This window comes from Protopterus annectens, chromosome 1.part0, assembly GCF_019279795.1.
Source record: "Protopterus annectens isolate FY-2018-M chromosome 1.part0, PAN1.0, whole genome shotgun sequence".
NCBI lineage: Eukaryota > Metazoa > Chordata > Ceratodontiformes > Protopteridae > Protopterus > Protopterus annectens.
In genome coordinates, this window is record NC_056725.1 from 1685148844 (window position 1) to 1685175407 (window position 26564).

A 26564-nucleotide genomic window follows, 5' to 3' on the forward strand; every position below is an offset into this window, starting at 1 on the left:
GTACCAAAGAAGAATGGCAGCACCAGGTTCTAGGTGAACTACAGGAAATTAAATAGTCACACAGAGTCAGATGCTTACCCCATGCATTGGACAGATGAAGCCCTAGAGCAGCTGGGTGGGGCGAAGTATCTTACCACTGCTGATCTTACCAAGGGTTACTGATAGGTACCCTTGACTCCCAGTTCACAAAGATGCCCTTTGGGATGAAAAATGCCCCAACGACTTTCCAGAGGCTGGTAGATCATATCCTAGCAGGAAAAGGAAATTTTGTCCTGGCTTACCTAGATGATATTGCCATCTACAGCCATTCCTGGCAGGAGCACCGTCAGCATGTCAGGGAGGTGCTGGGCAGACTACAGAGGGCAGGGTTGACCATTAAGCCCAGCAAATGTCAGGTGGGTATGGCAGAGGTCTCCTACCTGGGACATAGAGTGGGGAGTGGTAAGATCAGGCCAGAACCTGACAAAGTGGAATCCATTCAGGCATGGCCTACACCTGTTACTAAAAAGCAGGTGAGGGCATTCTTAGGGACAGCAAGGTACTACAGAACATTTGTCCTCAGTTATAGTACCATAGCTGCTCCCCTCACAGACCTGACAAGGAAAAACAGGCCAGATAAGGTAGTGGACCCCAGCATGTAAGCAGGCATTCCAGAAGCTTAAAGAAGCTTTGAGTGGACTCCCTGTGTTAGCCAGTCCAGATTACAGCAAATAATTTGTTGTGCAAGTGGATGCTTCAGACCATGGGGTGGAGGCTGTACTTAGCCAGGTTTCCTCAGAGGGAGAAGAGCATCCAGTGGTATATCTCAGTCATAGGCTCCAATCCAGGGAAGAATGCTATGCAGCTGTAGAAAAGGAAAAACTAGCCATAGTGTGAGGACTGCAGAAACTATAGCCCTATCTGTATGGAAGGAAATCCACTGTAGTTACAGACCACAATCCCTTATCATGACTAAATTGAGCCAGCCAGCAAAATGCCAAGTTACTAAGGTGGAGCCTAGGGTTGCAAGCATATGATAATACAGTGCAGCACTGCAGTGGGGTTAGCAATGCCAATGCAGATGGGCTCTGAAGACAGGGAATGGGGTAAGGTATCCCCAGATAGGCTCAACCCTCTCAAGCAACATTTCTCAAGGGTCACTTGAAAAACTAGCTTGAGTTTCCGGGGAGGGGAGAAATGTGACACTGCCAGCCCCAGCTATTTGGAATTTTGTAAATAATTATATGTCATTTCTGAATATTGATATGATTTATACAGAACTGTATGTTATGTACTGAGCTTCAAGAATGTAACCACAGCATACCCTGCTGCAACATAGAAGACTAACTTACAAAACTTCAAGAAAATAAGTTGAAATTAAGTGCTTTACAATGTGCTATAAAAGTTAGTTTCTTTGCAGCAAGAAGACAGGATATCTAGAGCTAGATGTTTTTCTATTGTCTGAAAAGAAAAGTAATTACTGGGTTTAAAAATATAAAGTGTTTTTCTGCTCTATGACTTCCTCACAGCTGCACTTCTGAGAGATATGTACTTGTCACACAGAGATGTTAAAATTCTGTAAGTATCTGTTAGCCTGGGAACTGAAGCTGGTGACAAAGAGTGATGTCGTCCAAAATGACCCAGCAGTAATGTTTGATAGTAATTTATGAACTCTCTCAGAGAGAGACTGTATGCATTTTGTATTTTGTCTTTGACCTGGAAACACCCATCATCAGCACTTCTGCCTGTAAGTAAGTTATTTAGGGCATAATATCTTTTAGATATAGTTTGGACTATAGTAAAGATTAGTTTAGATGTTTTCTGTATTTATTTGAGACTGTCCTGCAATGTTGTTTTAAAATATTTCCTGTTATTCTGAACTCTGTAGTTACTGTGATTGAGTATTGTCTTGTTCTTTTATTATTTATTATTAAATATATTTAAATCTATATTTGTGGCTGATATTTTCGAGACATATTTAAGCTCAGAGAGTACTTGCATATGTATTTGGTGACAATGTACATGCCACTCCTAAATAGCCTTGCTCTTGGTCACACTTACCGTTTGGATAATAGTAACATTATATATTAGGATTGGTCACCCTTTGGGAAGGGGGATAAAGTAGCTGATAAGTGGTTCTGGTGGCAGTGATAACTACCTTATGGTCTGGGCAGAAGGGGGCATAGCTAGTAACCCTGTGTCAACCTTTTTTAGGTGTGTGTTTGCATATAAATCAAATCTCAGAGTGTGTGTGTGTGTGTGTGTGTGTGTGTGTGTGTGTGTGTGTGTGTGTGTGTGTGTGTGTGTGTGTGTGTGTGTGTGTGTGTGTTTCAGCTACTTGGGCAGGGGCACAACACACTGTTTAGACAGAGAGAGTGTTGGGAGGACTTGGCTTGGAACCCTGGCTAAGGACTCAATTCTATAGCTGTGCCAGTGGGGAGTCTCACTAGGGATCTGGAGAAAAAGGGAGAAACCAGCCCCAGACTGAGTGTGATCTCTGTGTGCTCTTAAGGGAAATTGTACTTTACTGTGTGTGTACTTATAGGTTCATAGGTGTGTACTAGGTTAATGGCCCTGGAGCCTTTCCAAGCCTAGCCCATAGAAGTGCCCTGGCATTGTGCTACCCAATGTTAGCTTCCAGTGCCTCTATCAAGTACAGCCACTGGAGTGATCCCAGGGTGAACTTTCTATTTCCCATCCACAAATCAAGATTTCTCTTGAAGTGGTGTTCTGCTTGACATGTATGGGAAGTCTATTCCAGAGCATGGGCAGTCTTTGCGTTATGAACTTTCTCTCCAGCATGTTCTGTTGATTGTGGTAATGAGGCTGAGGTCTGTGGAGCGTGTGGTGTGGAGGGATTGGGATTTCTTTAGATGTAGCATTTCTAACAGAGCTGGGTCAGACATGGCTTTGTAAGCCAAGCAGAGATCGCCTCTTAGTAGATGATATGAGACAGAGAATAGCTGAAGTTTTTTGAGTCTGTCTATGTAGGACATGTGTTTAAGCCTAGGATCTTGTTTGTGATCCTCTTTGTGAGGTACTTTTGTGGCCTCTCCAGCTGTTGCATGTGTCTAGTGAGGTACATGCCAAATGGGGCATTATACTCGATGATTGGCCCAATGAGGGAAGAGTAGAGAGAGATGATGACCTCTTTCTTCCTGGAGGCAAAACCCCTTGGTAATGAGATGTGCCACACAGAAGGACTTTCTGACCACAGTGACAATGTGGTGGTCGAAGGAGAGGTTGCTGTCAACCTGTGTCCCCAGATCTCTTATAACGCCTTCAGTGTTCAGTAGGCTTCCATCAATGTGGTAATTAGTGGGAACTGAGTTTTTCCCAGTTGGGATGACGGCACATTTTTTGGCATTAAGCTTAAAGCCATGGTTTCAACACCAGTCATTGGTCTCAGTGATGCCTTTTGTAGGATGTCGACATCACTTGGGGAGTTAATAATGGCTCCCAGCTTTCAGTTGTCTGCAAACTTGGTCAACCATGTCTGGTCTGTAAATTCAAATTTTTAAGAAACACCCTCAGTCAGGCACAATGGAGGTTCTAGCAAGATAAGCAGTAATTCACACAAAGGTAATATTTTTATAGCAGCAAGATAAAGGACACTTCCAAAGCTACATACTGAGGCAATCAGACAACACACAAGCTGTATGACCAGTGTTTCCAACCTGGAATGAGACCACCACAAACTCCCTGCTGCCTCAGAGAGCTGTAATGGACTCCCTATTTGGAACCAGTTAATCAAAGCTGTAGTGCTGTGCCAAATTCCTTACAACAGAAATAATCAGATCAGGAAACAAAATTCAGCCAGAGGTCAGCAAATAAATAAATACAGACACAGAAAAATAAATAATCCAGTCCAGCAAATAAATAAAACCAGTGCAGTACTGTTAAGCCAATAAATAAAAACAGTGCAGTGCCATTAAGTTGCTAAATAAAAACAATACAGTACTGTTAAGAAACACTGAACAGTTAAAGTGCAAAAAATATACCTATGTCAGCTCTGTAATTCCAGATTGTTTAAGAAACGCTGTCAGTCAGGCACAATAGAGCTTCTAGCAAGATATGCAGATATTCACACAAAGGTAATATTTTTGTACCAGCAAGATAAAAGACCCTTCCAAAACCACACCTTGAGGGAATCAAATAACACAGAAGTTGTTTGACCAGTGTTTCCACCCTGGAATGAGTTCAGCACAAACTCCCTGCTGCCCCAGAGAGGTGTAAAGGACCCCCTGTATGGAACCAGTTAGTCCAAGCCAAATGCTGTGCCTAATGCCTTAGAACAGAAATAAAAAATGTCAGCAATGGTCACGAGACAAAATTCAGCCAGAGATCAGCAAATATATAAATGCAGACAGAGAAAAGTAAATAATTCAGTCAAGCAAATAAAGAAGAACAGTACAGTACTATTATGCAAATAAAAACAGTGCAGTACTGTTAAGCACATAAATAAAAACAGTGCAGTACTGTTAAGAAACATGGAACAGATAGATAAAGTGCAAAAATATGCTTATGTCAGCTCTGTAATTCCAAATTGTTTAAGAAACACTCTCAGTCAGGCACAATGGAGCTTGTAGCAAGATAAGGAGAAATTCGCACAAAGGTAATATTTTTATACCAGCAAGAGAAAAGACCCTTCTAAGCCACACCTTGAGGCAATCAGATAAGACAGAAGCTGTTTGACCAGTGCTTTCACCCTGGAATGAGTTCACCAATAACTCCCTGCTACCCAGAGAGCTGTAATGGACCCACCCTATGTGGTACCGGTTGGTCCAAGCTAAACTGCTGTGCCAAATGCCTTAGAACAGACATAAAAAATTTCAGCAAAGATCAGGAAACAAAATTCAGCCAGAGGACAACAAATATATAAATGCAGACACAGGAAAGTAAATAATTCAGTCAAGCAAATAAATAAAAATATTGCCGTTTTGTTAAGCAAATAAATAAAAACAGTACAGTTCTGTTAAGCAAATAGATAAAAACAGTGCAGTACTGTTAAGAAACACTGAACAGTTGGATAAAGTGCAAAAATATACTTAGGTCAGCTCTGTAATTCCAGATTGTTTAAGAAACACTCCCAGTCAAGCACAATGGATCTTGATGCATGGGAATGGGGAAAGGGGATTTTGCCAATATGGATGACTGCAGTTAGGGATACAGACAATAGGCAAGAGGAGGTGGAATGTACTCCAGTTTCTTTGGCAAAGGAGGCAAGGTATTTTGAGCAAATATCTAGACATTGAAAGGTAATAGAATGAGAAGACACCAATAATTTATTTGGACTGCAGGTTAGAGATTGCCTTCCCTATCAAGGATTGATATCACTATATAGGCAAAGAGAAATAATTTTTTTGGGGGGGGTCCTAAATGAAAGACCAGCACTAGTAGCATTTTTAGTAGAATCTAGAACAAAAGCTGCCATTAAGAAAGGAATAATTAGTACAGCATATGAAATATTGTATGATGACTATAAGAATCAATCATAGGAGGTTAGAAAAGATTGGGAAGGTAGATTGGATGAACAATTCACAAAGAAACAATGGGAGGATATATATATATATATATATATATATATATATATATATATATATATATATATATATCTCATATATACATCAAAGCCTAGAAGATTTAGGATCTTTGCTTGGAAGTGTTTACATATATATTTTTATATCTCAAGTAGACTCCAAAGAATTGTTTCCTGAGGTAGACAGCAAATGTTGGTGTGATGGGGAAGAAAGAAAGAACTGGGAATATATTTTCTGGGAGTGTAATGATTTGGCAGACTTTAAAGATTCCCCACAGATTGCTTTGTCAGAGATAATGGTTGAGCAAATTGGTGTAACTAAGAAAATTATTTTTTTCTATTTTTTTAGCTATGATACAAAATCAGAATTGCCTAGACATAGTAAGGCCTTGCTGAGTCTAATTATAGTGGCTGCTAAAAAGAAATTACTAGAAAATGGAAATCATACTCTAAAACAACATTAGTAGAAGTAATGGCTATAGTAACAGAGATAAAACAACTAGAAATGGTATCTTTAGAAAGGGGTAGGAGCAAATTACATGGGAAAAAATGGGAATTGTAGGAACAATACATGCAGAGAACAAGGCTTAAAAGAAGGCAAGATTTGAATGAGCCATGTATTGTTTGACTGACAATAATTAGATTATAAGTTATGTATAATGTTTGCAAATGCAGTTTGTGTCAGCATGGTTTTCAATATATAATTTTTGCAAATGAAATTATGACAGTATTGTTTGTTTTCATTTATATAACTATAAGATTGCCTATGTCATTCTTGTTAAAAAAAAAAAAAAAAAAGATTTCATATTTTTAGGTGTACGTTTGAAACTAAAGAAACCAAACCATAGTAATCAGAAACACAAACTCAGTCTAACGTCTAGTGACAACATCAACCAGACCATTATTCATGGCACTAGAGCTGATAGAGGAATACTTAGCTATAAAGAACTGACTGGCAAGTTCATATTCATTGGCTGAAAATACCCATCCTCCATGATGACTCACACTGAGCTACATGACTTTTCAACCAACTGAGAGAGCACTACCTACAGAATAGCAACATCTAAACTTTCCCTGGATAGCAACTCTGCACTCTTTCAGGGTTCATTTGAGTAATATGAAGCATACTGCTTATCTAATCTAAGCCCGCCCACTAGCAGAGAGGAGTGGAGTCAGTGGGTCTCAAGCCTTCATGTGTCTACAGAGAGACTGAAGTTTAGAATCACACCAACATTGACAAAATACTCATTGGCCCAAATGTACACAGAATAGGCTGTGACATCTGGTGAAGAAAGTGGAGTTGAATTACAGGAAGACAGAAGTACATTTGGGACAAGTGCACTGGTCTTCCCGAGGAATTGATGTAGGAAAGGACAAAGAACTTTAGGGGAGATTTGTTCAAACTCCTACACTGCACCCATTCAAGTCAGGGGATCTTGAACACAGAGTTAGCTAGGGAGTCACCTCTTCTGATTCCTGCACTTTTGGGTGATTTATTTTCAAATTCCAGCACTGTACTAGTTCAAACTCATGGGAGGCTGATCACAGAGTGTACCAAGCAGTGATCAGTATAGCAAGTTTGATCCTCCGACTTCCAAAATGACTGCACATTGAGTAACAGCTTAATTCTAGCTCTCCTATTGTGGAAACAGAAGCTTACCAGAGAAAGCCAGTGGACCTAAAACACTCAAGGAATGTATCAACTCAAATAACAAAAGGCTGGAGAAAGTGGAAGAAAGTTTAAACGGATATTCAGATAAGGTGATAAAACTGCAAAACTCAAAGGTCAAAATGAAGAAAAGGCTGGCTGAATATGAGACCACACAATAGAATTAGAGGACAGAACTCATAGGGAAAACCTGAGATTTTTTGCTGTACCAAGAAGCTGGAAGGAATACACTGTATTAATTTTATGAAGGCACAAATAAACAGCTGGACTGGTATTCCACAACAGGAAATGTAAATTGATAAAGCACAACATGTATATGCCCCAACCCTGTCTATGCGAAAGCAACCTAGACCTTTAATAGTAAAGATGCAATCTTACTATCAGAAGGAGTTGATTCTGAGAAATCTGTGGCTGAAGGACAAAGTACTAAAAGTGGGAGACAGTAGAGTGTTTGTGAGAATGACTACTCATTGTACAGTGGGCAGAAGAGGAGTAAATTTATTCCATTATTCAGGGATTGTTGAGAAGCACAAGTGTAAGATTCAAACTGCTGTATCCGATAACTTCAAAATATTTTTACCTGGAGGGACAAAATCATTTTTCACTGAAGTACATGCTGAGGAAGAAATACAAATGTTTGTCCAACAAAAAGTGAGCTGTGAAACAGAAGGAGATTCTGCTTCTTGTTCTTCTGGTAATAAAGATTAGAGAGAGAGAGACTGCGCCAGTGAAACCTTTCCCAGAATTTCAATGGGAAATGCTTGAAAGAGTGGAAAAAGCACAGGAGTTGACTACAAGACTTGAGAGTGCACTGGAGATGAAGCAGAAACAGGGTTTGGGAGATGGAGTTAAACAGGAATAGAACAAGAAAATCTGGAAATATTGGACTTTCTTGGACTTTGTTAAACTTGTAGGGGACTAAAGCATATGCCCTACTTTATGTCGTTAATGTTGGGAGACGAAAATAAGTAACTTGGAAATTTACAAATGTGGGATTACAAACCAATAATTTTATTTTTGAAACATGACAAAATGAGAAAATCTGAAAATAGTGGACTTATTTGGACTTTATTAAACTTGTAGGGAACTCTAAAGCATTTACTCCATGTCATTAATGTTCTGAAAAATACTCAGGAGAGGGTAAGAGAAGGGAGAGAGTTAACTGTAAGTAAAACATTTTTTCTTAACAGTATTACTTAAGTGTTGCATGATTTTCTCTGCATGTTATGAAATAAAGTTTTTTTCAATTATTTTTAAGTGTAATGGGGTGGAGATACTAATGCAAATAGTTGCATCTGTTTATTCTTTTTGTTTCTCCCCCCTCTCTCTCTCTCTCTTTCTCCTTGTTCAGGTTTAAGAAATGTAGGTACTGCAATGTAAAAAAAAGGATCTGATTAAAAAAGCATGACAAAGGAAAATTTAGTGTGCTTTTTCTCATTCTTGCATAGACGAATGACTGGGTTAGAGTCATTAGCCTTATATGCTAACAAGTTTTAACAGAAAGGAAGTAAATGAAAAAGAATATTGAATATTATAAGGGCTTTTTTCTAGTAAACCACCCTGTATCTGGTTCTAATGTCACTAGCAGACAATCTGATAAAGAGAAATGGCTTGGAGAAAATGTTTTCTGAAAGCATTCAAGTGTTTTCCCAGCTGGGATAGCTATAAAGACAAGGAAAACCCAGAGAGCACTTAATATAATCACAGGCTATACCATGCATCTTAGCATGGGTAATCTTTCTTTCTGTTTAGCTCAAGTTTGTGTGTATGGCTGTCAGTTTGTAACTTTTGTTGCTATTGGGGTAGTAAAACTTCAGTATCTGAAGATGTACATAGTTTTGTGTGTTAGTATTAAGTTAGTAGGTTTTAAGGATGTATTGGTGTGTGTGTGTGTATTTTTATTTGAGGGTTTTCAATAAAACAAAATATTCTGCAAGATGTGACATAGGTTCAAATGGAGATGACAAAAAACAGTTGTATAAAAGATTAACCTGCTAAACAGTTCATACATGTAACACACAAAAGGTGGAAATAGACATTTAACAAAAAAGCTATTATACATAAAAGGTGGGAATAATAACCCCTCAAGAATATGATTCTTTTTATAATGTCTTTAAACATTAATGGTCTCACAGATAAATACAAAAATGAAAGAGTAGTGAACTATATTAAAAAAATATAGAGTGCAAATAGTTGTACTACTGGACACACACACAGAAAGAACTAATTGATAAAAGAAAGGTTTTTAGGATGGTAATTCAGTGGAATAGTTGGGGCAATGGAAGAGAGGAATACTTATATTAATTTCAAGAGGAGATCCAGTAGTAATGCAAGAGGGACAAAAGACAATAATGGTAGTTTTGTAGTCCTAAGGGCCTACTGGCAAGGGAGGAGGATTACACTGTCATGTATTTATATTCCACCAAAAACTGCTATAATGGAGCTAAAGAAAATTCTGGAGAAATAATTAGTTTTCATCAAGGAATATTACTTATAGGTAGGGACTGGAATTTGATTTGCAACAGTGAAGATGTATGTGTGGGCCCTGAGAGGGAACTATAACAAGGAAGGATAGATTTTTAGAGAAATTTATGAAAATATTTCACATGGAAGATGTGAACTCAGTACTATGAATGTGGAGTGAATTTACATATTATTCCCCAAGATACTAAAACTGGTCTAGGCTGGACAGAATTTACATTTCACATGAACATGTACATTTAATTGAAGGTCTTGATACTCACCCAATATCTATTTCAGATCATGTGCCAATAATAACTAAAATAAAAACACAGGGTAATGAAATAAAAATGAGACACTGGGACTTTCCCACTTATCTGTTGAAAAGAGAGGAATTTATAGAATGGGTAGTGGAAATTGTCCAGGAGCTATTGGAGAAGATAGAAACTTCTGAAAATATAGCTAGAGAGTGGGATAAAATTAAACTGGAATTTAAAAATACTGTGGAAATAAAAGAAATGAAAATATGGAAATAAAAGAAAAGGAAATATGGTTAAGAAGTAACAAGAATTACTTAGAGGGACTGGCAAATATTAAAGTATTGCAAAATAGGGGGAATCTCACAGAACAAGAAGAGGAGCAACTACAGAATACTAGACAGGAAATAAGGGATTACCTCAGTAATGCACATGAGTTTAGAAAGATTACTGTTAAGCAACTGTTTTTGATAATAACTCTAGTGCACAAAAAACTTTTATCACAATAACTCAGGCAACAGAAAGTAGAAAGGGCTTTCACCAAGCTTAGGGAGCCTATAACAAGGAAGATAACAAGGGATCCTGTAGCAGTATTAAAAATATTTCGGAAATTCTATGAAAGTCTGTATAAAGCAGAGAAATATGGAAATTAAAAAAAGGTACAAATGAAAATGTTTATGGAAGAAATAAATATGCCAAGGCTAGATGGAAAGGAGACTAAATTACTAACAGAATAGGAGGAGATGAGATAAAAATGGCGATGCATAACCAATCTTACAGGAAAGTCCTGATGGTATTCCTGTGGAAGGTTGGAAGCTTGGAGGGAAAAAACTGATAAAGATCTGGAAGTTTTTTTTAATAGTATTTTAAGAGGAGGAGAAGTACCAATATCCTGGAAGAAAGTGCTAGTAGCTGTAATACCTAAAGAGGGTAAATATCCATCAGATCCAGCGTCATAGCCCATTTCAATACAATCATGATTATAAAGTGGGTATGTCTATAATGGGTAAAAGAATTGCAAAGGTGATGCCAAAAGTGATATATATGGATCAGTGTGGTTTTGTGGAAGGGAGGCAAACATTTGACAGCATAAACAGAAAAGTGATGATCCAGAGTGAAGCAGAATGTAAGAAAATACCACTGTTGCTCTTTGGTCTTGATGCAGAGAAAGCATTTGCCAGAATAAGTTTGGATTTTATGAGCAGAGCAATGGAAGTATTTGCATTCCATAAAATTATAAGGTTGATTAGGAGGATATATGAAGGATCTGAGATGTAAAGTAAAGTGGGTGGGGTCCTCTGATAATATCTACTTAAGGAGGGGAACCAGGCAGGGATGTCCTCTCTTCCCTTTGTTATTTGCATTATATTTAGAACCACTGGAAAAGAAAATAAGGGACTCAGAAATTCAAGGATATAATTGGTATGGTAGTCAAGAAAAGCTGGCTTTATTTGCAGATGACATTATTTTGTACATGACAAAACCAAAAAGGGACATTACAGTCCTGTGGGACATAGCGAGACAGTTTCAAACCTTTCCAGGATACAAAATTAATGAAGCTAAAACAAAAGCAATAACGGTAAATTATGTACTCACATAAGAATTGGTTCAGCAATATCTATATTTATGGGGACATGATAAAATGAAGTATTTAGGAGTATGGATTAAAAATGATACTGGTGTGGCAGTTAAGGATACGTGGGAAGAGACTAATCAAAAGATAATACAAAAACTGTTAAATGGATATCGGTAGTGTTTTTAGTCCCTTTAGTCTTGTACACTGGTCAGGCATATTTTTGTCAACCAGAGGAGAAGTTGTGGATATCAATTAATAACGAGCTGAAAGATTTTATGTGGAAGGGGAAGATGGCAAGAGTCAACTGGGATATACTTACTCTTCCAACAGAACAGAGCAGACTGAGTTTACCTGAGTTGAAGGGGTATTTCAGATCAACACAATTAAGGCTCCTATGCATAGCTCAAGCAGAAAACTATAATTCAAAGTGGAAAGAAATTATGATGAAACAGGGGGAAGCTCAAGTAATGGGAGAGACTGGGATTTTGGATGCAGATCTTTAAGGAGAACAACAATAATCATATAGAGTATTATATTTATAAAGTAGCAGAAGGTCTTCTAAGAACTTAGCCAACACGGGATTGGAAAAAGAAGATTCTGCCAATATGGATGACTGCAATTAGGAATACACACAATAAATAAGAGGGTCAGGAATATATTGGAGAAAACTGGCAAAAGAACTAAGGTATTGGCAGCAAATAACTAGAGAGGGAAACATAATAGAATGGGAAGACGCCTACAACTTATTTGGGCTGCAGGCTAGAGATTGCCTTCCATATCAAGGACTGATATCAGAGTATAGGCAAAGAGAAAGAAATAGGGGGATCCTAAATGAAAGACCAGCACTGTTTAGAATTTTTAGTACAATCTAGAACAGAAGTTGCTGTTAGGAATAATTAGTAAAGCATATAAAATATTGCATAATAACTATAAGAATCAATCAGAGGAGGATAGGAAGGATTGGGAAGAGAGATTGGATAAGCAATTCACAAAGAAACAATGTGGGAATATATGTATGTGTTTCAAACATGCAACACAATTTAGAAGATTTAGGATCTTTGCCTGGAAGGGTTTACATAGGTATTTTTATACCCCAAGCAGACTTCAAAGAAATTTTCCTCAGGTAAACAGCAAATGTTGGAGGTATGATGGGGAAGAAAGAGGTAACTGGGAACATATTTTCTGGGAGTGTAATGATTTGGCAGACTTTAAAGATTCCCTGCAGCTGCCTGTGTCAGAGATGCTGGGTGAGCAAATTGGAGTAATTAGGAAAATTATTTTTTGAGCTATGATACAGAATCGGAATTGCCTAGACATAATAAGGCATGCTGAGTCTAATTATGATGGCTGCCAAAAAAGCAATTACTAGAAAATGGAAATCAAAATTTAAACCAACTTTACTAGAAGTAGTGAAGATAGCACAGAAATAAAACAACTGGAACTGGGATCTTTAGAAAAGGGTAGGATCAAATTACACAGGAAAAATGGGAAATTTGGGATCAATACATGCAGAGGAGCAATGAGGTTTAAAAGAAGGTAGGATTTGAATGAACTATGTAATGGTTGACTAACAATGACTGGATATGTTAAATGTAATGTATAATGTTTGCAGCTACAGTTGTGTCGGCACTGTTTGGAATGTATAATGTTTGCAACGGTGACTGTGTTGCTATGGTTTATTTTCATTTATATAAATATAACATTGCCTATGTCATACATAATTTAATAAAGATGTTTCTTGCTTAAAAAAAGGATATGATGTCTGAAACTCAAATGTCTTTTCATTATTTTCTGACTTCAATCCTCAATGATTTGCCAGGAAAAACCCAATTTTATGAGAAATAGACCAAAAATATGAGGCAAAAATCTGGACATTCTGTAGAAATCTGTACAGTTGAGAGGTATGGTGAGTGTGTGTGTGTGTGTGTGTGTGTGTGTGTGTGTGTGTGTGTGTGTGTGTGTGTGTGTGTGTGTGTGTGTGTGTGTGTGTGTGTGTGTGTGTGTGTGTGTGTGTGTGTGTGTGTGTGTGGGTATCTGTGTCTGTAAATGGGGGGGGGTTACATCTGTGAACTTGTGGTGGTCTGACTACTGCAGAAAAACACATGAATGTATTCAACAATAATACTAAAAATGAAACTCAAAAATGCCTCATTGCCAGAACTGTAGTTAATAGATAACCCTATATATTTGCTTCCTACAAATTCTAAGAAACACTCTGAGCCTAAGGTGGCAAGAAATAAAATATATGGAACATCTTCCTGTGTTAGAATTGAAAGCAGAATAGACTCTGTCACTTTCCTACAAAATGATTGGAGAACCAACATACTGCTTCTGAGCAGAAAGTGGCAGATAAGTCTCACTCTCTGTCCTCAGTCACTTAGGCAGACTCTTCCCAGGTGAGCCTTAGGTGGCAAATAAGGCTCTGTCTCTCTTCCTCCTCAAAACTGTTCACTTGTGATCAGTGCTCTATCCAAATATATTTTAAATAAAATAAATAAACACTTTTGAAGTCCATAAAGAGTGCCTTGGTGACAGATAAAAACTCTTCTACACTTATATTATACACTACAGTTTGGCACATCTCTCTGAGCAAAACTAAGCTGACAACTAAGATATCCCCTACCTCCAAGGTATCTGAGTGAGCATTACCTTGCAAGGCTGCCTGTCTTTTGTACAAACTGTTAAAAAAATCTCTCTGCAAACAGGTTGGAGGCTGAAAATATTTTACAATCTACTAAGACACTTTTCTAAAATCCTTGTTAACAGTTAAGGCTACCTCGCCAGTCTACCTGCTGCCCCCTTTCAGTGCAACACCTATGTGGCTTACAAGGCCCCTACAAACTATTTTGTTTTCACCACCTGTTGTTTTTCTTTTGAATACAACTGTTATCTATTTCAAGGAATCTTCCTTCTGCTTCAGTCTTCCTTCTTACTCTGAAAAGTTATCCACATGGGATATACAATGAAGCATGTAAGAAATTTAATATCTAAAAACACAATTATAGATCTTCTAACCTCTTACACTTCTCACACTAATGCTCTTCATGGACAATTGGCACTTAAAAAAACTGTTCCAAATGCTACTCCTGCTTCTATCTGTGTTGCTGGTACTGGAAACTATAGAACACCCCCATAGTGTGCTGTTGGCATATGTACGCACATCCAACAGTTACTAATATTCGTTGTTTTGTCGTAAGTATATAATGCAGCAGAAAAAGTATTCAACTTAGGATGTCAGTCTGAATTTCTCTGCTCAGTTTTATCCAAATGCTTATTTCTGATACCAAATGGCTCACTACTTACAATTTTGATGGCTTCTGATGAAAGGAAGAAATACAACAGATGGATGATAAATACTAACACTACTGTTTCAACGATAAGTCTGTATGAATATTGAACAGGCCAGGGATGGAGAGGATTCTCAAAAATTTGCAAACAAGTGTGGTACAGTCTCTTTTTATAGTTCATATGATATTGATTTGCAAACAAATCTGGGTCAGGAGCTGGTGTAGTTCTATGAGTGGCACTTGATCATCTAACTAATTTCCCAAATCCTAGGCCGATTCTCATCTCATTCCTCATCCATTGTAGATGATGTTGCTGGCTCACTAGGTTTCACTTCTGGCCATGTTGGTCTCTATGTTTTTTCTTCTGATACAGGATGCAATCAGCTCATCATCAGTAATGGGTGGAATGACATTGTTAGTGTGTTTTCAATATCCACCACTAGGTAGGGCCTTCTTAACATGCAAAGTAGCCGATCCTTCACTTTGAATAGTTTTAGCTGTTGTAAGGAGAACCAGGAAGGGTCCTATCCATCTTTATTGGAGGGTGTGACATCTAGAGAAGGATATGACAAATACAAAATCTACTTCTGAAGAATTATGGCAGGAGGCAGGATCAGGTTTATTTGTATTTGTATTCAGCCTGGAAGTGGTGTCTGGTTAAGTGACTTGTTCAGAATCATACTGTTAGGCACTGAAGGCTGAGGGAATCAAACCTTGCACCACTGGACTATAGGAAACAACTCATTAACAACTCCTTAATCCTCTAAGCCAAATGCCAGACAAGGTTGATGCTAGAGTGGGATAACCTGCAAATGAATACACTGTAGGACAGGAATAAGAGATTTGTAGTGAAGAAAATAGATTCATCAACATCTTGTAACTCCAGATAACTGGACAATGCTGTTGGTGGCATTCTCATGGGTCTTCCCATAAGAATTTCACAGGAGAGTATTTTCTAGAGGTAATAATTGCACTGTGAATATTTAATAAAACTAAATGCAATGCTTTTGGTCATTTAAGGCCAGTCTCCACACAATTTTGCAATTCTAGTTTTTAATGTCTGGTTCATTCTTTCATCAATTCCTGAAATTTGGGGTCTGTGTGGGCAATGGTATTATATGTTCACCTTCATAAACTCTTGTACTACCTGACTTGTAAAATGGGTGCTTCAGTCTGACTGAATAAAACAAGGAACACCAAATCTGGATATGATTTCTTGCAACAATTTCTTGAAGACCATAGTTACAGCATTCCTAGCACAGGAGTAAGCTTCAAACCATTCATTAAAAACATCTACAATTACTAAAACATACTTCAAGTTATGACATTCCAGTAATTCAATAAAAGTCTCATTGTACACAAAAGAAAGGTACCCACAGCTTTTTCAAAGACTGCATAGTGACAGGAACCCTTTTTGACATATTATATTGAGTGCAAACTGTACAGGTATTTACAAAATGCTGAATAACTTTGGAAATGTTAGGGGCATGCCAATCAGTCAAAATGTGTCTTATTAAAGCATTTTTCCCAAATGAGAGGGCAAATGATAGGCCTGAATCAAATGAACTAGAAAAGAACATGGGGCTATTACCCTCTCAACCGGATGGCACCATACTGAGTCCAGGGAACGGCAGTAGCCATTATGTATCCACCTTACTTTTTCGGAATCAGCAGCTTGTTTTTGAAAAGACACTTTTTGGAAGGATACAGATATATTAGTTTGTTGTGTTTGCTGCAAAAATGAAGCCTAAAGAGGATAAGACAATGCAGCTTGTCTGGCCACCATGTCTGCAAAAACATTTCCTTTTGAGATGTAAGAATCATCAGTCTTATGAGCGGCACACTTGACCACAGCCATTTCCTTAGGTAACAGAAGTGCATTTAACACTTCATTAACAAAGACAAAATTTTTAACAAGAGTTCCTACTGATGTCATATACCCTCTTCCTCTCAAAAGTGTCCACAAAATCATGAACTAACCCATAGGCATAATGTGAATCTGTAAAAATTATTACTGCTCTCTCTTTTGCTAATTTTCATGCTTCAGTGATGGCCACATGTTCAGCTATTTGAGCAGACATACTGCTGTCTAATTGTCCAGTGAATAACATTTGGTTTGCTGTACACACAAGCAATGCTGCTACTAATGAGCCATCTTCTCTTCAAATACTGGACAGGACCCATCGACAAATAAAAGCAACTCAAAATTCCTGTATGGGTTATCTTTCAGGTCTCACCTAGGAAGAAGCACATAATTAACTACAAATACATAATCATGAGGGTTTGCATTCATCCACTGTAGGGATTAAAGAACCAGGGTTAAGAGGAAGACATCTAATAACCTGTAAAAGGTTGTTAAGCAAAGACAATTCATGGTTTATACAGTCTTGAGACAAACATTGTATTTTAGTTCTTAATAACAGTTTTTTCTACACAATGCGGAACTGTCACAAGTGTTTTGTTACCCCAAAGTTATGGCAGCCTTCATTTCTAGTATGTGTGCTGTTGCAGACAATGCCCTAAGGCAGTGGGAGAGGGGTTGCAGCTATGGGATCAAGATTAATACTAAAATAAGCAAAAGTCTAAAACCATAGTGCTACTTCATTCCTTGCACAATGGCATAGAAAGAATTTCTTTGAATAGTCAGGTAGCCCAAGAGCAGGAGGGTTTGAAAGCAACTTTTTTAAGTGGAGTAAAGCTTGTTCATGATATTTATGTCAGGATAAGGGCACAGGGGTGTCTTTCTTCAATAATTCTAACAATTCTGGATAATTTGACATCCATTGTTGCCAATAACTTGCCAGTACCAGGAAACCACGCAACTGTTGTAATTTTGTAGGTTGTGGTGAAGCTTGAACAGCAGTAATGCATGAGGGTAAATTTTTCTGGGAATCTTCTGAAATAAGTTGTCCTTACTTATAGGACCTGTGGTTTTCACAACTGGAATTTTGCCTTATTAAGCTTGAATCCCAGTTCCATCAACTCGATCAAAAGAAAAACAGTTAAAAGTAGGCTTACAGGGAAATTGAATTTTATCTAGCTGTTTCTTCATTTCTCTAGAGAAAAGGGTAGTTGATTTGACATATCCTTGAGGTAACCTTGTCCACATATATTGTTGTCCTCTGTAAGTAAAGGCAAATAAATACTGACTGTTTGGGTGAATAGGGACTGAAAAGAAAGCAGAGGAAATATCTGTCATGGAAAAGGTGGTAGCTGTTAGAAGGTCAGAGCTTAGTATAGTAGCTCGGTTAGGTACTACAGAAAAAGTTGGCACTACTACCACATTAACTGCTCTCGAATCTTGTACAAACCTACAGGTGTCCTTGTCTGGTTTTTTTTCCACTGATAAAATAGTTGCATTACATGGGCTTCTAGAAGAGACTATTATTCACTGCTGGAGTAATGCAGAAATAACCGGTTTGATTCCTTTCTCTGCCTCTGTTGATAAAATGTACTGGATTACCAGAGGCAGAGACTCATAAGGCTTTAAAATAATTCTAACTGCTTCTGAATCCTTTATGAGCCCTACGTCAGTGTTATGGGTAGTCCATAGCTGCAGAGGAACAGCTACTAGACCTCTCAAATCAGCTATACTGGAGGTTTTTTCTGATCTTAGTACTGCAAAACATGTGTTTTTGTCTGTACAAAAATTGGCTGAATACAGACCTGGGGATATGTAGAAAAACTATCCAGATTTCATAATACAATACATCTTAATTTACACAAAAAATCTCTACCTAAAAGATCAAAGGGGTAGAATTTCCTACAATAAAAGCACACTACTATTATAATGGACCTATTTGAACTGGGACAGATTTTGTCTCTGGATAATCCAAAGGAATTCCAGGGAAACTATACCCCAAACAAATTTCATGGAGAGTGGGAGGCTTTTTGCTTTTGATGAAGTTATCGTGGCTTGAGTTGTTCTTGTGTCAATAAGAAAAGAAAAAAGTAGAACTGCACACTGTAATGTTAACAAAAAGAAACCCCTGGTTCACTGGTACCAAATGAAATAGTTGTGTCTTCTGTTCATGGCTATCCTATTGGTTTTGCAGCCACATTGGTGGCTGCCAAGCAGTGCTGCAAGTTGGAGGCTATCTCTCTGCCTGCTGTGGCGCTTCAACATTGGGCCAACTGGTATGCTGAAAAGACAGATTTGTTGGTCGAAGAAAGGGACACTCAATACACCAATGTTCACTCTGGCAACAATTAAAGCAAGGACTAATATGTGACCCATGCTGCTGGGTCTGAAATAAGGGGTAAAGTTTTGCTGGTATTGCCCTGGGGTTTGTGGTTGAAAGAATCTCAATCTACCTCTACCTCTCCTATTTCTCTCATTCCTTCCCTATGAATCAGTATTAAATTGTTGAAGTTGAACATGCTTTATTTTCTTTTGTTCCTTTTCCTCTCTGACTATCTTGTCTGCTACATATTGGGCTTGATTAACAGTTTTGTATATACCTAAACTGGGCCAATTTAAAAAAAAACTTTTTTATCTCTTCTTGTTTAGGTGGTAATAAGACTTCTACAAATGCTGCTGCCAGCCCACTGTCTATCACTTCTTCAGTGGGTCCTGGATGTCCTGAAAAAGCCTTGAATGCATTTGTCATGCATTGAAAGTATACATCAATAAACTCGTTTTTTTTTCTGCATAATAGCTTTAATTTTTGTCCAGTTAAGTGTTGGAGGGCATATTGTGGTTATTGTTTTTAGTAAATCATCTGTCACAGTTAGAAATCCCTCATCTGTATGTTTTGGAATATTATGAAAAGAACAAAGTGACAGTGTGAAAGGCAGAATGCTTTAATAAAACAAAGTAAAATAACAAAGTGGTATACAAGATAGATAAGCGCTTTCACAGAAAAATTCTGCTTCTTCAGACCATAAAAAAATCACAGAATATACAATGCCTATAAATACAACCGTATTAATTCAAACAATCCAATAAAATTCTTCTAAGGAATCAAATGACTCATTAATGAGAAACATCATTGCCATAGACTCCTTGATTTTAAAACCTGTCTTAAAGAGATCTTACCATTTAAACCATACGTCTTGTCAGCTTGCAAATGTAAAATCCAGAATAACTCCCTGCTGTCCATTCTATTAATCACATCACCCAGTCGTCCGTTTTCTTTCACCATTTCTATTACTTTAAACGTAAATTAATTTATGCTACCCTTCTCCATAATATTTCTGGCCAAAAAATGTTTCTCATTATGCTGTTTCATATCCCTGACATGCTCCCTTATGCATTCCATAAGGGAGTGATCTGTCTTGCCAACATAAGATTTTTTGCATAGTGTACATTGTGCCAGATAGACAAGGTGTCTAGACATACAACTAGCTGCCACTCTAAAATAATATCTCTTGTTGGTTCTAGGCTGTATAAATGTGCTATGACTATGAATTGACAAAAATTGCACTTGCCACAGGGAAGAGTACCTGAGAATTTCAATTTATCAGGGTGTCCATGATTATTATAATGGATAATCCTTTCTATAGATTTTTTACTTTTAAACCTAAAATTTGGTTTAGACCCTATTATACTATTCACTTGATTATCCAAAGTGACTATATATCAATTTTTCTTAATGCTTTACAAATAGAACCTATATTGCTGGAATAACTTAGGAAAATAGGTAACCCCCTCACCTCAGACAACTGATAGCACAACCATCAAAGAAATAGGGTTTGGCTTTATTTGTTTTCAAACCACCCAAATCTGACAGTAGGGATGAAGGTTCTGTTTGTAACATCATTAAGAAAAATTGGCATATATGTCCCTGCATCCCTGCTATTATAATAATTAAGCTAACTTTGGGATCATCGCACCTCAGGATAAGGGGAGCTCTCCTTTCAGAGTCCCATTTGCAGGGATCCACATTTTCCCTGAATTTGCCAAAAATGCCAGTTCCTGTGGCTGCCTATTGAACAACTGACTACTCTCTACAAACATAAATTTATTGATTTAATGTAAGTATAGATTATATAATGTAAGCATAGATGTAATGTTAGTATAGATGTAATGCAAATATTGATTCTGAGGCTAGTGACCTGAAACAGCCACGACTGGAACAGAAAATGGGGAACTACTAGTAAGTACAGACGTGTGTTATATACACTACTCATTGTTTAAAAGAACAAGATACACAGCCGAATATGTTGCAGGACCAGATCTGTGCAGAGATGTGTGCATCTGTTTTGATTGACTTTGTTACCCCATCCAACTATATGATAATCAAATTAACTCATACCCCCAAATGTACAGATTTTTGCAGAATGTCCAGATTTTTACCTCATATTTTTCGTCTGTTCTTCATAAAAATTGTGTTTTTTTTTTGACAAATCACTGGGATGATCTAAGGATTAAAGTTACTAAATAATGACATGCATTTGAGTTTCAGACTTCATATCCTTCAGAAAATGCATGGTAACACAAATCTTGTAATTTTAGCAACTTTCTAAGTTTATAACAGCAATATTTAAAAAAATTCCCTATTTCTGGAGCATTGTCCCCCAATTATGTCAGGCTTTGTCCAGATTTCTTGCTTTAAGAGGTTGAGAGGTATGAATTAACTTACTGCAGACAAACTTACAGAAGAATAAAAAGTAGTAGCCATCCAAAATGCACATTTTATTTATAAGAACTAAAAGCAGATTCAGGTTCATATTTCTAAGGTGGACTCAAATTGATGTTGGTGCATTAGTGGCTTCACTTTTCCTAAGCAAGCCATTTAAACAAGACAGCAAAGGTGTGGTGCTCCAGTATCATCTGAACATGCCAAAGCTCCAAGGAGACTAGAAGAAAGATTATTGTTATTAGACTGGAAATAAATAAAAGTGTAAAGCCTCACTGCATTTCCAAATGCAAATGATAAGTTGTATTTACAGTATTTATACAGCACTGTATATACACTCATATACTGAGGTAAACAATGTAGCTGAGATCATTACGCTAACCAAATAGCCATGAGTTCAGAAGGAGGACACTGAAGACTATGCTTAACATGCATATTCTATTCTATTCTATTTTATTGTAGTCTGGCTGCTAATTTTTGCAGCCCAGTTGGCCCACAGGCTGATATGAACAGGAGTTTATTCTTTACCAGTGAGAGTGATACAACTGCTGGGTAGTACATAAAACAACTCGGAGATACAAACTTTGATTTCATGTGTAAGCCCATCATTGTGAGTGTGTGTGTGTGTGTGTGTGTGTGTGTGAGAGAGATGAAAAATTCCAACTTAAGCAAGAACTTACAGTAAAATTTTATTTTTATTATACAATCATAAAAACACAAATACTTTTTTAATCTGTTAAAGGTCACTGCAGTATTCATGAGGTAAAGGCCCCACAAATTGTGTTTTTTCACATTTGGTTGAAAAATGTGAACTTTAGTAAATTTGTGGGAATATGTTTAGCTCATTAAAAGCAGCCTTCTCTATTGGATATTTAATAACATTTTGAGGCAAAACTTTCAGAATAAGATTTTATATCATGATGTCTTAAATATATTTGGGCAATTTCATCTCAAATGTTGATTTAGCAATCACTGTATAAAATTACATTTCCTGTCTGAAATCACCTTTTGAGATAGAAATGTGCAAGTTTATAATGCAGCAGACAATGTGAGGTTCCATAGGTAATGTTTTACAATTTTATTGTGAGAAATGTTGAGCTTTAGTAAAGATATGAACATATGTTCACTAAGGTAAACAAAGACTGAGCAGTTTGGCAATTAAAATTACTTATAGGTTCATAGGTTCATAGGTTGGTACTGGGCTATCTGCCCGAAGGCATATATTAGCCCAGCCATGTTGTGTGGTATTTACCGCCCCTTTAGTAGTTCCCTAGACCCTTGTACTAGCAGCTAGTACCCTTGGCCCCTATCTAGTAGTGCTGTTGGTGTGATCCCTGGTGTGAACTTTCTGTTACCCATCCACTCATCAAGGTTCCTCTTGAAGAGTGATAGTGAGGGGCTCTGTCTTATGTAGATCGGGACCCTGTTCCATAGTAAGGGAAGTCTCTGCGAAGGGAATCTATCCTTCCAGCATGTTCTATTCATTGTTGTGTTGAGGTTTATATCCCTAGAGCGTGTAGCTCGAGTAGATTTGGTTTTGCTAAGATGGTTCAACAATTCTGGGTTGGACATGGCTCTGTATGTTAGACAGAGATCGTCTCTGAGAAAGCGGTATGCAACAGAGAACAGTCTTAGCTTTTTCAATCGTGCTGCATAGGGCAACTGTTTAAGGCCAGTAATCCTCTTGGTTAGGTACCTCTGTGGTCTCTCCAGCTGCTGGAGATGTCTAGCCAGGTACATTCCAATTGGTGCATTGTACTCAATAATGGGTCTGATGAGGGAAGAGTAGAGGGGCACCATTGCATCCTTAGATCTTGATGCGAACCCTTTCGTGATCAGATGGGTCACATAGAAGGATTTTCTAACCACTTTGGCAACATGGTTATCAAAGGAAAGCTGACTATCTACTTGGGTCCCTAGATCCCTTATTTCTTCTTCAGACTTCAGGGGATTACCTCCTGTGTTGTAGTTTGTGGGTACTCTGTTTTTTCCAAAGGGGATTACTACGCATTTTTTTGCATTTAGCTTGAGACCATGGCTTTGACACCATGCATCAGTCTCATTTAGGCCCTTCTGGAAGATCTCTATGTCGGCCGGAGACTCTATTACAGCACCCAGTTTGCATTCGTCCACAAACTTAGTCAGCCACAGCCCTTGTGTGCTTGCCTGTACTTCTAAGAATTATATGCCAAACAGGAGTATGTCAAACTTTGTGATAAAACTTTTAGAATATTCATCTTAGAGGTCTAGATTATGAAATTCAAACTGTCATTGTGCAGTGCCGTCTTAAATATGACTGTGCAGAATTAGAATTACATTTTACAGCAAAATTGTGCAGTGACATTTTCACAGTCCATGGCGGTGTGTGGGGGCTGGAATCCATAGATGTTACAATGAAAATGGAGGAAATGTTAAGAATTTACAGTGTTATGGCTTTTGTTCCAAGTCCACTAGAAAATAAAAGGAAAAACAAATTTAAATATGTAATGCTAAGAGGGTGAAGCACAAGGCAAAGCACCTTTAGAACTCTAAACATAGTCTGTGAAAGAAGACTAAGCAACATGAAATATAAATATAGTGATTTGAAAGGAAGTTACAAAAAGATCAGAAGTTTTTGTTTTGAAAGTAATGCAGTCCTATTCATATATTTTTTTACTATTATTTTTGCCTCCCTAACTGCAGACCTTCAATTATCTTCAATGGGTTTTGAGAAAAATCATTACCCAGACAGAGGATGACATCTCTAATTTCTCTAGGGTAACAGCCAACAATGGAGAAAGACCACCAAAGCAGGCATGAAGGCCCAACTTGCTGCTTCAGATAGATAACAAGGACAGGGAATGCCCTTGTCTAAGCAGGTTGAGGGTTTGGCATCATCCGACTTAGACAAAGAATTATTTTTGCTTAAGGGTGGGTGCTCTAATTGTCCCCAGGTAGTAGAGCTACTTTATGCCTCTACCAAAAAATCTGTGTCATTCTCTGAGATGGGGCTCAGGGGCATTTCTAGTTATCCTAACTATAATGCTGATAGCTGAAGTGCACTGGTACTTTATCACAGGTGTTTGCAATACCTGCCATTTACTCCTGCTCCGTAGAGACTACCATCAACAGATTGACAAAAACATATGCACTTCTGTAATCTGGTGTTGCATGCCAGGTGTCTGCATGCCTCAGGTGTTGCATGCCAGGTGTCTGCATGCCTCAGGCATCAATACTGCAGTGAGCAGATGGCACCCTTTTCCCATAATGATCAGGCTGCTATCTCCTGCCCATTCCCATCATTCACAGACCAGCTACTCTTCCAGTACCTTAGCCATTCTACTCAAACTCATGTCATCTGGCCGAAATTGTATTCTTTTTTGTGTCATGGAGTCAGGTAGTCTCATTCGTGTCAGTAGGAGTTTTTTTGTACATATAATGCAATATATGAAAGATGCAATGTGAAGGTGGTGCAGTACACATTTCTGGAAATAGAATCTTTCAGATCCTTTACTGTCTTTGTTGAGAGTAGATCATCCCATTAGTTTCATGTAATGAGTGTGCAGTTGTGGAGTGTGATAGTGCAGTACTACCCCCTCCCCATTCTCTAGCTGCTGTATCTGGGGAATTTATTGTTAAGATTAAAGACTTCATTCTGAAGGACATGGACATTAGTATCTGTTGCAAGCTGATTTAAACCCTTCCCAGTTTCCTTTTTTGTCTGTGTTTACTGATCATTTGAAAAAGTCTAACCAATTGAGCTATTGCCATTGTATTTGATACTGCTCTTCTGGAGTTTAATTAATTAAAGATGCTGAATCATTTAAAATGATGGACTTTTATTCTAGTTAAAATATATTTGTTTTAGTGATGATGATTAAGAAGTTAAATAATTTCAATAGTTTCATACACATGAACATAAAGAAATAAAAGAATAACAGCACTCAATGAGAAAATCCCAGCCCAGAGAAATGCTCTAAAAAAATTGAAAATTGGATCAATAGTAAAACCTACAGTTTATTGAAGTCTCCTGAAACTAGAAAAACTCAAGTGAAAGTAAATGTGTGTAGTTGGCAAACTCATTACAAAAATCATATCTGATGTTGTCAATTTTCATTCATTCCTCAACAGATAATCTTGTTTTCCGAGTCGGATCTCAGGAGCAGATCTGAAACCAGCTGTTCATTTCACAACAGTTGGGTTCAGATCCAATCCTCGGATCCGATGTGGCCCTTATTTTAGCTCAAGGCCACTAAATAACTCACAAGCTCCTCCCTTACCCATAACGCACCACCCCCTAACATACCTCAGATCTTTTTTGCCGCTTTCGTATTTGGACATTGTCGCCTTGAGCTCTCAAGCATTTAAAATTAGAGATAAGTGTATTTCTCCTTTTTTGCTAACTTTAATTTTTAACAATTTTCTATTTATAAATCCTCCCTTTTTACACATTTTAGTGTATTCTGTTTTACCATAATTGGTATTCCTTTTCTTTCTTTCTTTCTTACACTTTCTTAGTGTAGCTTGAATTACCATTGTTGGTAATTTTTTCTATATTTCTGTCTTAATAGTTTAAAAAATAAACTAAAATGCTCTTATTTCTATTTTCAAAATGTCTGAAAAAGGCTCTTCTGGTTTTAAGAAGTGCCAGAAATGTGGGCACAAGTTGTCTCTATCAGACTCTCATGTTTTATGCATTTATTGTTTAGGCCAAGACCATCTTCAGATAGACTGTTCTATCTCCAAAGCATTTAATCTGTGAGCAGTGGTGGATAGGAAGAATAAATTAATTCTGAAAGGTTTACTTCCCTCATCCTTTTCAGAAGTAACTTCTGGGGCTCAATCCCCTAACCTAAGACAAAAGAGTCTTCATCCAAGTCTTTGACGCCTTCAGGGTCCTCAACTCCCTCCTCATATCCCACCACAACAGGGTATTTCTGTATCTGCTGACACTTCTCTGGAGCACCCCACTGAGGAAGTCCCTAGGAAGAAGTGCAATAAGAGGGACTTGCACTTCCCTCAGGAGTCAATCACAGAACATAATGATTTCAATGAAGGAGAAGGATCCCCAAGATCACCACCAGAAGACATCTCTTTTGGAGACATCCTTGAGATCATTAAGCAGAGGGGTGGTTGATTCACAGACAACCTTCTCCAGAGGAATTGGTATTCCTGGAGGCCTTTGGGGCTGGCCAGTCTACCTCCAGGGTAACCCTGCCCGCCGATAAGCTCATTAA